Source organism: Canis lupus, chromosome 24 (assembly GCF_003254725.2).
Source record: "Canis lupus dingo isolate Sandy chromosome 24, ASM325472v2, whole genome shotgun sequence".
NCBI lineage: Eukaryota > Metazoa > Chordata > Mammalia > Carnivora > Canidae > Canis > Canis lupus.
In genome coordinates, this window is record NC_064266.1 from 36,810,113 (window position 1) to 36,824,665 (window position 14,553).

A 14,553-nucleotide genomic window follows, 5' to 3' on the forward strand; every position below is an offset into this window, starting at 1 on the left:
CTTAGCCGGCACACGGCCCAGATCTTTCCATTTATCGAGGGAAGCCAGAAATCTGAGGTCGCATGTGAAAAGTCCTGATTTTTAAATGTTGGCCAACGAACCAAATTAAAAACAACAAACAACCCAACTCCGTGGACACGTCTGGTTTAGAAGGTTCTAGAAGCGTCAGCCGGCCCACACTCCAGCTGTGGCTGGAGTTCCTTCTCCCTGCACACCTTTGCCAAGCAGCTCCCTCTGCCTGGAACACTCCCCCCTCTTCCTCACCTCACCTTCTTGATGGTGAGTGTGTCACTCCTCTCCCACATGCCCCTGGGTGCCCCTGGTCACCACGGGGCGTCGGGTCACCCCTGAAGTCGTTTATTTCTCCCACTGACAATGAGCTCAGGAGGAGGACTTCAGGAGCCAGCGAGGGGCTGAGGGATGGGGGTGCAGGGGGGTGGCAGGACCCCGGCCAGGGGGAAGGAGGGGTTGAGGGCTGCTCCTCCAGGCTTGTGTCAGGCCATGTGACACGCGTGCACCAATCAGGCACGCCCATGCCAGTTTTATGAATCAGAAGTTGGAAATGATGGGGGTGGTGCTCGGGAGTCCATTCTGGGGTGGGTGGGGCCGCCTCTTCCTCTACTTTTTCCAGAGGCTGCAGTGGGCGGGCGTTCTAGGGGCCGTGACCAGGGCCCAGTGGTAGTAGCCGCAGTGCAGACTGAAAAGTTTTGCAGAAATTCCTCTCTCCGTGATTATTTAGGGTTGGCAATGAGAAGGACATTGCACTGTGCTGTCGTGCAATTGTGTTTAAGTACGTTTAAATATAGCAACACTCGATTCACTTTGTTCATCCTAAGAATTTGCATAATTATATGTGAAGAGAGGAGAAAATCAATTTATTTTCACTTTTTTTTTTTTTTTAACGTTGCAAAACAGGGTCTTAGTCAAGTTTCTTTAAGGTGGATCTTTAATTTGAAATTTTGGCCCTGATTCTCAATGAATTCACTGTATGGGCTTCCCTCCCCCGCCCCAGGCCAAATTGTCTACCTTTGTTTTCTGAGCTTCCAGAAATTGCCGCCCCTGCCCCCTGCCAGGCACAGCTCTTGTTCTGTGAGGGGTACCAGGGTCTCCAATGCTGGGAAGCCCTGGGATGTCTCCTAAACTGGGGTCTGCTTCCATCACCCTCACCTGTAGCCTCCACCTACCAGCCTTCTGGGCTAGGCCCTGCCTCCCTGTCTGTCTGGCCTACTGGCCTTTCAGTAGTGCCCCAGCCTAGAATGGAAGCCCGGCGGGAGCTCAAGATCACGGAGTCCTGGAAACAGCATTTTTCCCTCCAGGACAAAGGAATCCTGACTTTCAGATGACTAAGCCCCTGCAATTCTAAAATTCTAATGTATAAGAGGCCCAGTAAACCCAGATCACTCGGTAGATATTTATTGAGCATCTACTATGTGCCAAGCACATCAGTGACCAGAACAAGCAAGCTCCCTGCCTTCGTGGCACCTACGTTGTAGCAGTGAAGACAATCAAGAAACAAATGAGTAAGAGAGTATATCAGATAGTGAAATAAGTGGCAAAAGTGGATGAGGAGTACAGGGGCTGTAGTGTAATGCGGGCTGGTCATAGAAGGATCTGGAAGGTGGAGGAAAGTGAGGGGACCGGCCCTGCAGACCTCTGGGGTAGAGTGCTCCCCAAGGTGGGAATAGCAGATGCAAACACCCTGAGGTGGGAAAAATTTTGCATTGTTGGGGAAAGATAAGGAGAGCAATCTGGTCGAGGGAGCCAGGGGGAGGCCCACAGAGCCCAGATCACTCAGGGCTGTTGGGCCCCAGGAGGAGGAGTTTGGATTTTATTGCAAGTGAAGTGGGAACCCCTGGAGGGTTGTGACACAGGAGGGGCAGCGTCTGACTGAGGTTCCGACACAGGCTTTCTCGGCCTGGGCACTCTGGGCATCTGGCCAGCTGTTCTCTGTTGGGGGGTGGGGGTGCTGTCCTGTGCCGGAAGTTGAGCAGCATCTCTGGCCTCTCCCCACTGGATGCCAGTAGCACTTCTCCCCATACCGAGTTGTGACAATTGAAAATACTTCCAGACATTGTCAGATGTGCCCTGGGGTGCAAAATCGCCCCCAGTTGGGAACTACTGGTCTAACAGGATCCCTCTGGCTGCAAATGAGGAGAGCAGGCTGTAGGCAGTCCAGGGAGTGGAGGAAGTAGAGGGAAGAGAAGCCCTTGGATTCTGGGCCTGTTTTGAAGGTGAAGTGAGCAGGATTGGTTGGGTTGTACCTGGAGAGAGAGAGAAAGAGAGAGAGAGAGAGAGAGAAGAGAGAGAACCTAGGATGTTTCAAGAAGGGATTCTGAGCCTGAAGGAAGCCTCGAGACTCTGCTCCAGTGCAAGGGTTGCAAACTCAGGTGCCTCCAGGGCCAGACAAGCAGTGCAGATGGTGAAGGGGCTGGCAGGACGGGCAGGCCTGTCTCAAGGGTGGGCACTGCCCAGTTGCAGCCCAGCGGTGCCATGGGGGAAGGCCAGGACTTCCAGTGTTTCATGAGCAGCTGTAAATCTGGATTGATGTTTCTGGAGTTTTCAGTGTTGGGGGCAAATCTACAAATGTTACAGACCGGATCTGTCCTGAGGGCCATGAGTTTGACACCCCTTGCCCCCCTCCAGCCCTGTCATCTTGCAGATGGGGTGGGGGAGTGGGAGGGTGGCTGCTGCAGAGGAGGATGGCCACCCCTGTGTTGGGGCGGGGCTGGGAGCCTTCTGGGGAGGGAAGTGGGGCTTGGACTCAGCTCAGAAGAAGGGTCAGATGCCGACAAAAAAAAAGAGGAGAGGGCATTCCAGGAGGTGGAGGAGTGTGAGTGAGGGTGCGAGGGTGTGGAGGTGGGAATAGGGAAGACTAGTTTTTGGGGGAGGAGGGAGATAAGCAGAGATGGAACCAGGAGGGAAGAGGAGATAATGGGGAGGGGGGTACCGGGAAATAAACGAAGAGGCCAGACCAAAAGCAGGGCTGTAAAAAAAAAAAAATTCACAAAAGGATTTTAATAATATTAATAATTTCACTTCCGAAGTTGTTTGGCAACAAGCAGCTCATTTATTTTACCACTGACTTTGGGTTCTTGGCAATCCCCACGTACACCAGGGAGTGTTTGCCCAACAAGGAACATTCTCGTTTGCAGATTGTTTTCAAACGGCACGAAAATTTTCGTAAACACTAAATTAGGAATTTAATACTGAATTGTGAAGTTCGGGTGGATTAATGAAAGATTTATTAATTTTGATTTAGCAGGTTCCTTTAAGTATTTTAGAGGGAAAAACATTTCTTTTCCAAATCTCCCTTGCAAATTTTCCACCTCACAGCAGCCAAAATTTGAGGTGACGTGTGCAAAAATAGCTGATGTGTAATGATAGAAAGGGGTAAGCGAGGTTTAGGGAGAATCCGAGAGAGAGTGTGCTTTCAAGGGGAAGATCTGGGCAGGCTCCCTGGAGGAGGCGGTTTTGAATCCCAAGTGGCAAAAGATGGGTGAAATATAGAGCAGGCAGATGAGTCAGGGTAAGTGAGGGCATGCCAGGTGGAGGCCCCTGAGTGTGCAGGTGTGAAGGTGGGAATAAGGAGGTGAGGGCCTGGACCAGGGGAGCCGGGGCTGGAGCTAGCAATGGCGAGAGGCTCTGCAAGAACCAAAGAGCAAAGGTGAGGCCTGTCGGGAGCACAGGCCAGGCCCAGGAGCAGAGAGTGTGAAGAAGGATGAGGAGCTGACCTCCCTTGTTTGAATTGTTCATCGGTCCAGACGGGTGGCGGAGAGTGTGGATGCCTTGTCCTGCCCGTGGCCTATGCCCCTTCCCCTCACCCCAGTGGAGTCATCTTGGGTGCAGTAGAAGAACAAGTCACCTGTGTTGAGTGCCTGTGGGATGCCCAGCGCTTCCTCCCATCAGCTACATGAAGGAGGTGTTATGCTGCTCATCTTACAGACGACGTGGAGGCCCAGAGAGGTTACACTATGTACCTGAGGTCACACAGCGAGACGGAAGCCCAGACCTGCCTGAGTCCAAAGTCTGTGTTCTAACCTTTGCTCTGTAATGACCCTCAAGTGCCTCCCCCAGGTCTAGCTCCCTGTGACCTGAGTTCCATAGTCATCCCTGTTTATCAGAGGGGTAAACCGAGGCTCTGAGTGGTGGAGTCACTTTGGTGACATCACACAAATGGAATGGGTGAAAGCCAGCGTTTAAATCCCCAGATCTGGAGCCCAGTCTCTTGCCACCAGATGACCACAGCTGCTTGCCTCCCCAGGCCTCTGTGTCCTCCTTTGATGAATGGCGGTGAGGACATTGTGCACTTGATAGGGTCCATGTGGTGGTCAGAAGTTGTGTGTATCAATCACTCAGCTCAGTGCTCAGCACTTAGTAGGTACTTTATTTTAAATTTTTATTTATTTTTAAAGATTTTATTTATTTATTTAATTTTTTTAAAAAAAGATTTTATTTATTTATTCATGAGACACACACACACATATACACAGAGAGAGAGAGAGAGAGAGAGGCAGAGACACAGGCAGAGGGAGAAGCAGGCTCCACACAGGGAGCCTGTTGTGGGACTCGATCCCAGGTCTCCAGGATCAGGCCCTGGGCTGAAGGCGCGCTAAACTGCTGAGCCACCCGGGCTGCCCAAAGGTTTTATTTATTTATTCACGAGAGACATTGAGAGAGAGGCAGAGAGACAGGCAGAGGGAGAAGCAGGTTCCGTTTGGGGAGCCCAATGCGGGACCTGATCCCAGGACCCTGGGGTCACGACCTGAGCCAAAGGCAGTCGCTCAACCACTGAGCCACCCAGGTGCCCCACTTAGTAGGTGCTTTCCAGCTGATGGCTATGATTATTTGTGTGAAGGTGGCTGCATATGAAACAAGTGACTTAATGTGAGGCACTTAGAGCAGTACCCTGGTGGCACCGATGTACCGGCGGACACATAGTTAGAAATGCTAGATGCTAGTGTTCCAGGACCTCCCACAGGGCACATCCTGATACCCTTCCAAACCTCCCTCCTTCCCAAATGGCCTTCCACGTGTCTGCCTTCATCTGACAAACTGACGTCAGGCCCAGGTCAGGATTTGGGGGTAAGGAGGATGTAGTGTCTCCGGCCCTTTGGTCAGACAGATGCTGAGAGCACTGGAGGATGAGTCCAGAAATCTGAATTTGAACCCTGGACTCACTCTGTGGCCCCAGGCGAGTGCCTTGCCCTCTCTGAGCCTTAGCCTCCCCTTTCCTCTGTAGAGCCTGGGCCAGGCTGCCCTGGGAGGTGCCAGTCCTGCACAGGGATGGGGGCAGTTCCTGTGTCCCCCGTGGCCACCAGTCCCTGCGTCCTGCCTCCCGAGCTGCAGGCCCGCCCGGCTCAGCTGTGACGACCAACCAGCCAATCTGTTTACTGAACTGACTGACCCCTTCCGGGAACTCGGCCCAAGCTTCCCAGAACTCGGGTATTAATGACCTGGAGCCACATGACAGAGCATGACACAGCACTTTTGGGCGCGGGGCAGGGCCCAGAGGGGCGCGTGGGGGGCCGTGGCCCAGCCCCCAAGCCCGGCTGCTGGCCGGTGAGTCAACCGGGCCTCCTGCAGCTTCCCGATCGCAGCCACCCTGCCACCCTCCCCGGTCCCCGGGACCTAGTCACCGCGCAGGGCCACCCCGGGACCCCCGGACTTCTGCCCCAGTGACCTAGAAGAGGTCTTGGGTGATCAGGGCTGCCCTCTGGGGTTACAGATGGAGAAGGCAGGGCCCAGGGGACTGGAGTAAATGACTGTAAGCACTTATTAAGCACTTAAGGTATTCGAGGCACTGGGCAAATATCTTGTCCTAGTCTCATGACAACCCTATGATACAGTGGGTGCCAGATGGGGAAATTGAGGCTCATAGGGGAGCAAGAGCATGCAGCAGGTGCAGGGCAGCACTGGATCCCAGCTCTTTGTGACCTCAGGCGATCTCCTTTCAATCCCCCAACAATTTGACAAGGAGGTGCCTGTGGTCCTGTTCCACAGCTGGGAAAACTGAGGCCCAGAGGGGCTGACTACCCTGCCTGTGGTCTCAGTACTCGTCAGCTTCAAGGACCAGTGCTCGGAACCAGTGCTTGGCACACAGTGAGTGCTCACACGGTGTCTGTCGGCTGACGGGTGGGTGAGCGCACACTCACGTGGGCTTTGGTGCCAGGCAGAGCTGGGTTCGAATCCTGGCTGTGCCTTTCTCTGGCTGCTCGGCTGGGAGCATGCTGCTGCACCCCTGCTGCACCATGCTGCTGCACCCCTGCGACACCTCAGTTTTTTCACTGGAAAGGGTCATTATGCTGATCCTGACCTTGCAGAGTGGCCGTGAGCACTGTGTGTGGTGTTCAGACGGCTCCTGGGCCTTGTAGAAGGTGCTCTGTGAACACTGGCGGCCATGGTCTGCATCCTCTCTGGGCCTGGGGTCTCTGAAGCCACATTGGGGTCAGCCTCTGGGCCCCAGGCCTGCCTCCTTCCCTCTTTGCTGCCAAAGGGCAAAGTGAGAGTGGTGGTTTTTATGGGGCTGGGAACCAGACAAGTTCTGGGACTCAGAGGGAGCCACCTGGTTCCCAGTCCCTAAACTTTGGGCTGGGGCAGGGGCAGGGCAGCACTTTGATGATCTTCCCTTCATGGTACAACCATTGCTTGAGCACCTACTGTATACCAGACTCCAGGGAACAAAGCGGCAGACAAGGTCTCTGCCTGCATTCTGGTGGAGGGGGCAGGAGATCAGCAAGCAAACCCATGAACAGATAAAACCATTTCAGCCAGGGAGAAGACCATGACAGAGATAAGTAGGGGTGTTTTGGAGCTGCGGGGATCAGAGAGGGCTTCTCTGAGGAGGTAGTGTGGAGACACATCTGAAGGAGGAATAGGTATGGGACCCCAGGGGAATGGATTTTCAGTAGGGGGGGTGGGGGGAGGAACAGTAAGAGCAAAGGCCCTGGGGTAGGTTTGGGCTTGGAATGTTCCAGGAAATGTAGGAGGCCAGGTATCTGGACAGAACTGAGGTGGGAGTGGTGGTGGTGAGTGACAGGAGATGATGCTGGAGAGGTCAGTGGGGCTGAGTCGTGTAGGGATTTGTGGGCCAGTCAAGTGCCACTGGCAGGATCAGAGTAGGGACAGTGCTGATGTGACCCGGTTTGATGAACAGCAAGCCTTCACTTATTCTGACATTCAAATTTTCTACCCATCTGACAGACGAGCTAACTCATCTGAACTTGGCCCAGGCCAAGTTCACCCAGGAAGGTCAGCGGCAGGGTGGGGATGAAACCTAGGGTGGTTGGATGGCCAGTGCAGGACCGACGCCCTTATGGAGAGGGAAGTAAGACCATGGGCTGAGGAGTAGAGGGCCCGGGGTCAGCAGAGTGGGGCCTTGCAACCCCAAGTGCTGTAAGCTTCCTGGTGCAGGAGTGGCCTCCAAGCTGAGGGTGGGGCAGAGGTGCTGGGACAGTGGTCTGGGTAGAGGGAAGAGCATGTAGAGGGGACAGGTGATGGGGCGATGTGGTGAGGATCCCCGTCCCGGGAGGCCGTGGAGCCACGGGGAAGGAGTTGGAATTTCATTCTGAAGGCCTCCTGTGTGCCTGGCCTGGGCTGGACGGGCGCCTGTTTGCCCCCCTTGGGCCCTGTGGTGCAGAGATGGGGGCAGCCTCGAGAGGGGTGGGGGCTGTGAGGGGGCAGGAGGGCAGAGGGGAGTGAGCTCCCACCCCGGCTTTTACAAAACACACCCGAGGACCAAATCTCAGTTCTGTGCCATCTTCACTGTGACCGGGGGGCAAGTCACTGTACGTCACTGAGCCTTGGTTTCCTCCTCTGTAAATACCACCTGGAAAGATATTGTCAGAACTCGGTGAGATCATTCTTTCCTTCACTCATTCATTCATTCATTCACTATTTTTTTTTTTTGACCGCTTGCTATGTGCCAGGCACTAGACTCGGGGCTGGGGACACAGCAGTGAGGAAAACCTTTGCTCTGAGGGAACAGGTGGTGTGGAGTAGCAAGTGGTTAAGAACGCGACCTTGGAGCCAATGGTCTGGGGTAGCTCCTGGCCCACCACGTATCGACTGTGTGACTCGGGGTGAGTTACTTTACCCCTCGGAGCCTCATCTGTAAAATGGAATCATTCTTGTGTGTGCCTCATAGGGGTGCTGTGGGGGCATGTGAGTTGGTGCCTGTGATGTGTGAGTCTGGGGCGTAGTAGGTGCTCAGTGAGCGTTCTCCGTGCTTGGGCTCAAACGGGGGAGACAGACGGTCAGATGGCAGGTGAGTGGACAGGATGGTGTCTGATGTGGGAGGTGGCAACACCAGCTCCGAGCACCGGGTAGGTGTATAGTAGCTGCTGAGGGGCTTCTCTTTCCTGGTCCCTTTCTGAGCCCAGCTTGGACTGTGATAGGGACCTGCGTCTTGGGAGTCCATGTGGAAGCTGGGAAGCTCCAGAAACCCGGGGCTGAGCTTCGGGGCCGGGGGTGGGGGGCCCCTCTGCCCCCAACACTCCCTGCACCCCGTCCCCAGCAATGTTCACAGCCTGGGTGGCTGGGGCGAGCTGGGGCCTGCCTGGCGGGTCCCCAGTAATGACACTCATTACACAGGTGTCTGGCAGCACAGGGGGTGGCGAGGGCCCCAGGGGCTGCGTTCACATGGCACCCAGCCAGCCCACCCCAGGCCCTTCCTCATCCTTTATGAGTCTGGTGCCTGGGGCGGGCAGGCAGGTCGGGGGAGAGGGTTTGGCATAGGGCCAGCTGGCACCTGGTGAAAGGAGGGAAAGTTGAGAAGTTTGGGTGCCAAGGGCTGATGTGGAGGACGGGATGGAGGGTGCTGCTGGTGGTGGTGGTGTGTGTGCGCATGCTCACGTGCACGGGTGTGTACAGGGGCGCAGTGAATCAGTCTAGGCATCCCTCCAGCCCGTCCACGTGGAGGTGAGAGGGTCGGTGTCGATGAAGCCCCGATGGCCCCCAGAGTGGGTCAAAATCTCCAATGCCCATTTCACTTGTTCATTTAACCGACACTATAATAGGTAGACGCCAAGCTGTGCTGGGTGACGTCAGACCCAGTGCTGGGCCAGCCCCAGGCTCTGCCATTGAAAGCTCCAAATCCAGGGAGGGACAGATGCCAAACCAGGGGGACAAGATATCCCAAGGAAGGTTTTTTTTTTTTTCTTTCCCCGAGGAGAGTAAGGCAGGATGAGGACAGAGAGGGCAACAGGTCGGGGGCAGGAAGGGCCCTTCCAGCAGGGTCACCTTAGAGCTGAGGCCTAAAGGAGGAGCAGCCACGGCAAGATCTGGAGGAAGAGAGTTCTGGGCAGGAGGAACAGCAAGTGCAAAGGCCCTGAGGCGGCGGCAGCTTGGCATGTTTGCGGAGCATTCAGGGCACCCCAGGTGGAGGAGTGAGTGAAGAGAGAGGGTAGGAGGCAGGGTCAAGTATAGGCAGAGCCAGAACTCACGGACCAGGGTCAGGAGTGTGGGTCTTATTCTGAGTACGAGAGGCTTGGCACATGGCAGACATACAGACGGGGCACCCCCAGGTGAATGGGTTTGAGGAGAGTAGGGGCCAGGCCTGCTGGGTGTGGGAACTATCAGCGTTTAGACCCACAGACAGGAACGTGGGCTGCTCAATATTTGTTTGAACCTCTTCTCCTGGGTTCAAACCCCCTGGCTCCTGCAGCCTGTTATTAAGCTGGCTGCACCCTGGGGCGCCTGCCTTTATCCCCAGACGGAGCCTGGCCCGCCTGGCCCGCCTGCCCCGAGGTCGACCCCGGCCCCCAGATGGGAGTGGACGGGCAGGACTGGTGAAGTCCTGTGCCCGCCCCAGCCCCCACCGGGCGCCTTGGCAGGGCCCGATCTACTTCTGAGAGCTGAAGGAAACCGAAGCCCAGGGAAGGAGAGGGTATGGCCCTGGGGCCTCCTGGCGGGGAGCTGGGGGCAGCACCCAGGACGCTTCTGTCATAGCTCAGGCTCTCCCTCCACTTCCTCCCCTGTCCACTGGGTTCCTCTCAGTGAGACTCTGGCTGGGCAGGGCCAGAGGGAAGAGCTGGGGCCAATTTGAGAGGCCTCTTACCTGGACGCTACAGATGGAACCGCCCGACAGTTGAGGTAGTGAGCTTCCCGTCACTGGAGGCATGCAAGAAGACCCGGATGGCAGTCCTTCATCTGCTTACAGGATTGCAGAGAGCTTTAGATGAAGGAGAGACCACTTCCCTTCCAGCTCTGTGATTTCACAGGATCTCAGCCCCATCCTTCTCCACTGGGGCCTTGAGTTCCCACACTGTAAATTTATGTATTGATTTATTATTTAATTCAAGTGACTTTGATATAAGAACAGCCTTGATGATGAATCTCCCCTGCTTCCAGTTCTTCCTTGACATCCCAGACCCCCGGAGACAGCTCCAGCCCTCACCAGGGCCCACGCATCCTACAGCCCTGACCCCGAAGCCTGGCCCTCCCTCTCTCTGATGAAGCCACTTTGACTCCCTCACGGTTGCTCTGATCACGGGCCCTTGGTGCAGTGTCGATGCTGTGACCGTTGGATACCAGGCCGAGTGCTTCCCATTATTTAAGTCCCCCATCAGCCCTGGGAGACAAATACGATTGTGGGGTCCATTTTACAGGTGAGGAGGCTGAGTCTCAGAGAAGTACGGTCTCTTGCCCAGAGCTGCACAGTCTGAAAGCAGAGGAGGCAGGATTGGAACTCAGGTCGCCTGCAACTGAACGCCACTGTCTTTTCTTCTTTCCTTGTGTGACTCGTTTTCATCTTCGGGATTTTGCTCCATTGTCTCCTTCTCCAGGAAGCCTTCCGTGATTGCCTTCCTGGTCCTTCCTGAGTTTTCCTTTGCTGCACTGATCACACCACCTCGCAGTTATCTTTCTTTTTTTCTTGACAGCTTTATTGACGTGTACCAGACATACGGTAACTGGCACACACCCTAGTGTGTCCTTTGACACATGTTGACACACGTATGCACAACCAAGGTGGTGAGCAGATCCATCACTTCCACAGGTTTCTTTGTGTCTTTTCAACATTCATCCCTCCTGCCCCCCACCTCCCCACTCCCATTGCCAGGCAACCGCAGTGGGCTTTCCGTGGCTGCAGGTTAGTCTCTAGACTAACGTTCTGTGTTCTCTAGAATTTTCTGTGAGCGGAATCATATAGCATATGTAACCTTTGCTGGGCTTCTTTCCCTCAGCATAATGGTTACGAGGTTCCCCTGTGTTGTTGCAACCATTAGTTTTTTTAGCTATCTGTCCCCGGTCCCCATCAGACCGTGAGATCCATGGGGCGAGGACCTGGTCTCACTTGTCTGCATGTCCCCAGCGCCCCGCACAGGGCTGGCCTCATACACATCGACTGACTAGCTAGGAGGAGGATGGGGATGTGTCCAAGTGGGGAAAGGGCAGGCACAGTTGCATGGCAGAGAGGAGCCCAAGGACTGACTGTCAAAACAGCCCCTGGAATGATCTGGAGGCTCCATGGCCCCATCAGATAAGCACATCCGCTCATCCCTGTGGCTGTCTCTGTGGAACAAAGATGTGGATTGCACAAGGGCTGGGCTTGGGCTGAGGAGGCACTTACTGGCCCCTTTATCTGGCGTGGGCATCCGGCTCGGTGTTCTAGAACTGCACAGCCCACACCTCCCAGCAGGCCACACGTCCTGGGCTCCTGGGCTCCGGCAGCCGCGGCAGTGGGCGGGCAGGTAGGTGGCGGGAAGGGGAAGTGACTGCTTGGTCCTCCCCAAACCAGTTGGACTCCTTTGCAGAGGTTTCTGGAGGTGCTCTGGGAGCTGAGTAAGGGAGAGCAGGAGGCCGTGGTAAAAGGAGGAGGAGGAGGAGGAGGAGGAGGAGGAGGAGGAGGAGGAGGAGGAGGAGGGAAGAATCATTTAATTAGCGAATATTATAGGGAATTTCCAGTTCATGCCCCATCAGGCTGGGCAGGGAGGCCATGGGATTACAGGCGGTTTCCAGGTACCAGCCTCCACTGCGAAGGCTCAGCGAGGCCCAGAGGCCTCTAGGTCTCTATCGTTGGCTGGAAATCCAGCTAGCCAGGGTGACAAAGTGGCAGGCTGGCCAGAGCTACACCGTGGGACAGAGCCTGCAGCAAAGGCCAAGCGTGCGCATGAGCTTCCCGTGCCGGTCCTGCCAGGATGATCTCAGTGTCTGTTCCTAGACTGAAAAACTGAGGCTGGGGGCTGTGGAGTTGGCTGAGGTCACACAGGGGTCACTGGGGAACCGGGAGAGCTTAAAAAACAGGGGTCACTTTGGAATGACTCCTTCAACAACATTCTTTTGACAAATGCTTATTGAACACCTGCCGTGTGCCAGGCACTGTGCTCAGCTCTGGGGACTAAAAAGAGGCCTGGGCACATGTATCGTGTGTTGTATCTTTCCTCTGGATGGAACAGTTTTTGAGGGCAGAGACTGTTTTGTGGAATTTTATTTTCTTGTTTGTGAAAACAAGTTTTGACCGGGCTAGCATTTCTCAGATGGGGTTCTGAAGGACACAGGTTCTCTGAGATATTAATAGGAGGGATGGGGGGACAGGGTTCCACGGTCCAATGAGTCTGGGAATTACCGAGTTCAGTAATGTTAATGTTTGCTGCAGGACTTATCAGGGTCTTTAATGTCTTAAGCTCAGTGAATATCTAGGTAGATAGGTGTTCTGAGTCACTCTCTGAGAGATCTAAGAGAACTTATTCGCTGTGATTCTGTCTTTCCTGTCCACTGTTTTCCTGTCTCTATGAATCTTTGTTGGGATGGCACCTCCCCCAAGGAGATTTCTGAATCCCAAATGGACCTACGTCACTTCCCATGGGGGCACCTGCCTAGAGTGCCCTTTGACCTCTTAAGATTTCCACCTTGAGTTATAACTATCTCTTCCCATTGCTGGACTGTGAGCTTCTCTTGGGAGGGACCAGCTGTGATTCATCTCTTAGTTCTGGTACAGGAAACAGAATGAATGGATGGGGAATTTAATGGGTGGAAGGATGGGTGATGATTTGATGGCTGGGTACATGGGTGGATGGTTGAGGGAATTGTTTATGGGTGGATGAAATAGATGAAGAAGAGACAGAGAAATGAAAGATAGATGAATCAATGAATGAAATAATAAATAATTGAAGTAATGGATGGAGGGATGGAGGGATGGATGGATGGATGGATGGATGGATGGATGAATAAAGAAATCAGTGGATAAATGGATGATAGATGGATGGTTGAATAAATAAATGGATGATGGATGGTAAGTTATGACATGGCTGGTGTGGATAATTTCATGGTTGAATACTGTGAATTATTGATGGTGAATGAATAAACATAGAGCTAAATGATTAATTAAATTAATAAATGAAATGATGGATAAGTTAATAGATGGCTAGGTAAGTAAACGCATAAAGGAATAAATGAATAGATGGACTGGTGATTCCATGAGTGAGTGAATGAATGGGCAGATTGATGGATGGGTGGATGGATGGATGGATTGATGACAGGTGGGTGGATGAGTGGGTTGGTGGACAGATGGATGGAGGAGTGAGTGGACGAATGGATGGACGGATGGATTAGTGGATAGATAGATGGATTGTACGGATGGGTGGGTAGATGAGTGAGTGGATGGATGGATGGTGTGTGGATGGATGAGTGGATGGAAGAAGGGATGAATGGGTGGATGGGAGAATGGATGCACGCGAAAGTGAATGCATGCAGTGTCATAAGGTCTAAACTGACGTCAGAATGGCAGAAAGATCTCTATGTCCCTCCCTGATGCAGCAGTTTATCAAGGTTTTGGAGTTTGAAAGTTTAATGGGAGCAAGAAACCCTATCTCCAGAAAATTGCACATAGACACAAATGTTGTTTGCAATTTCAAGAGGACAGTGGTCATCACGCCTCATAGCCACCTCTAGGCCCTAAGTAAGGAGTCTGTGTGCAGGGCAATTTGTTTCTTTCTATCCTTGAGCCCTGACCTTGGAGAGGAACCCAGGCCCAGAGGGATGAAGCCAGCTGGGATGGGGACAGCAGGTGTCCCAGTGGAGGGGCCACTTGTGCATTCATTTGTTCATCGCACAGCATATCTGTGACTTTTCTGGATGCCTGCGAGAAGACAAACCTGCCTCTCATAGTGGCAAGTGTTTGGAGCTTGAAGTCAGATTTCGTGTTTAATTTCATCTTGAATAGTTACTGAGTAATCTCAGGAAAATCATTTCACATCTCTGGGCCTACTCTTCATGTGTAAAAGAGGGACAACAGTAATCCCCACCCTATTGGGTTGTAAGATGTGAATAAGTATACAAAACACATAGCTCAGTGTTCAGTGCATAGTAAATGCTCAAGAAAATGCTGGTGAGCCAGGGGTAGCGGACCATCCTGTCCCTCAGAGTGCTCATAGTCTTGTAGGAAAGACAGACGAGTGGCCAGGGAATACATTCAACAGTGCCCGGGCTGCAGTGGGGAATCCTGAGACGTCGCGTTGGCGCCCGAGGTCTGTTTACATGAGCAAGGGCTTCTGGCTGAGGCTGCAGAGGCTGCAGAGGTGCAGGCCTCATTTTGCAGCCTCCTTTGCAGCTCGGTTC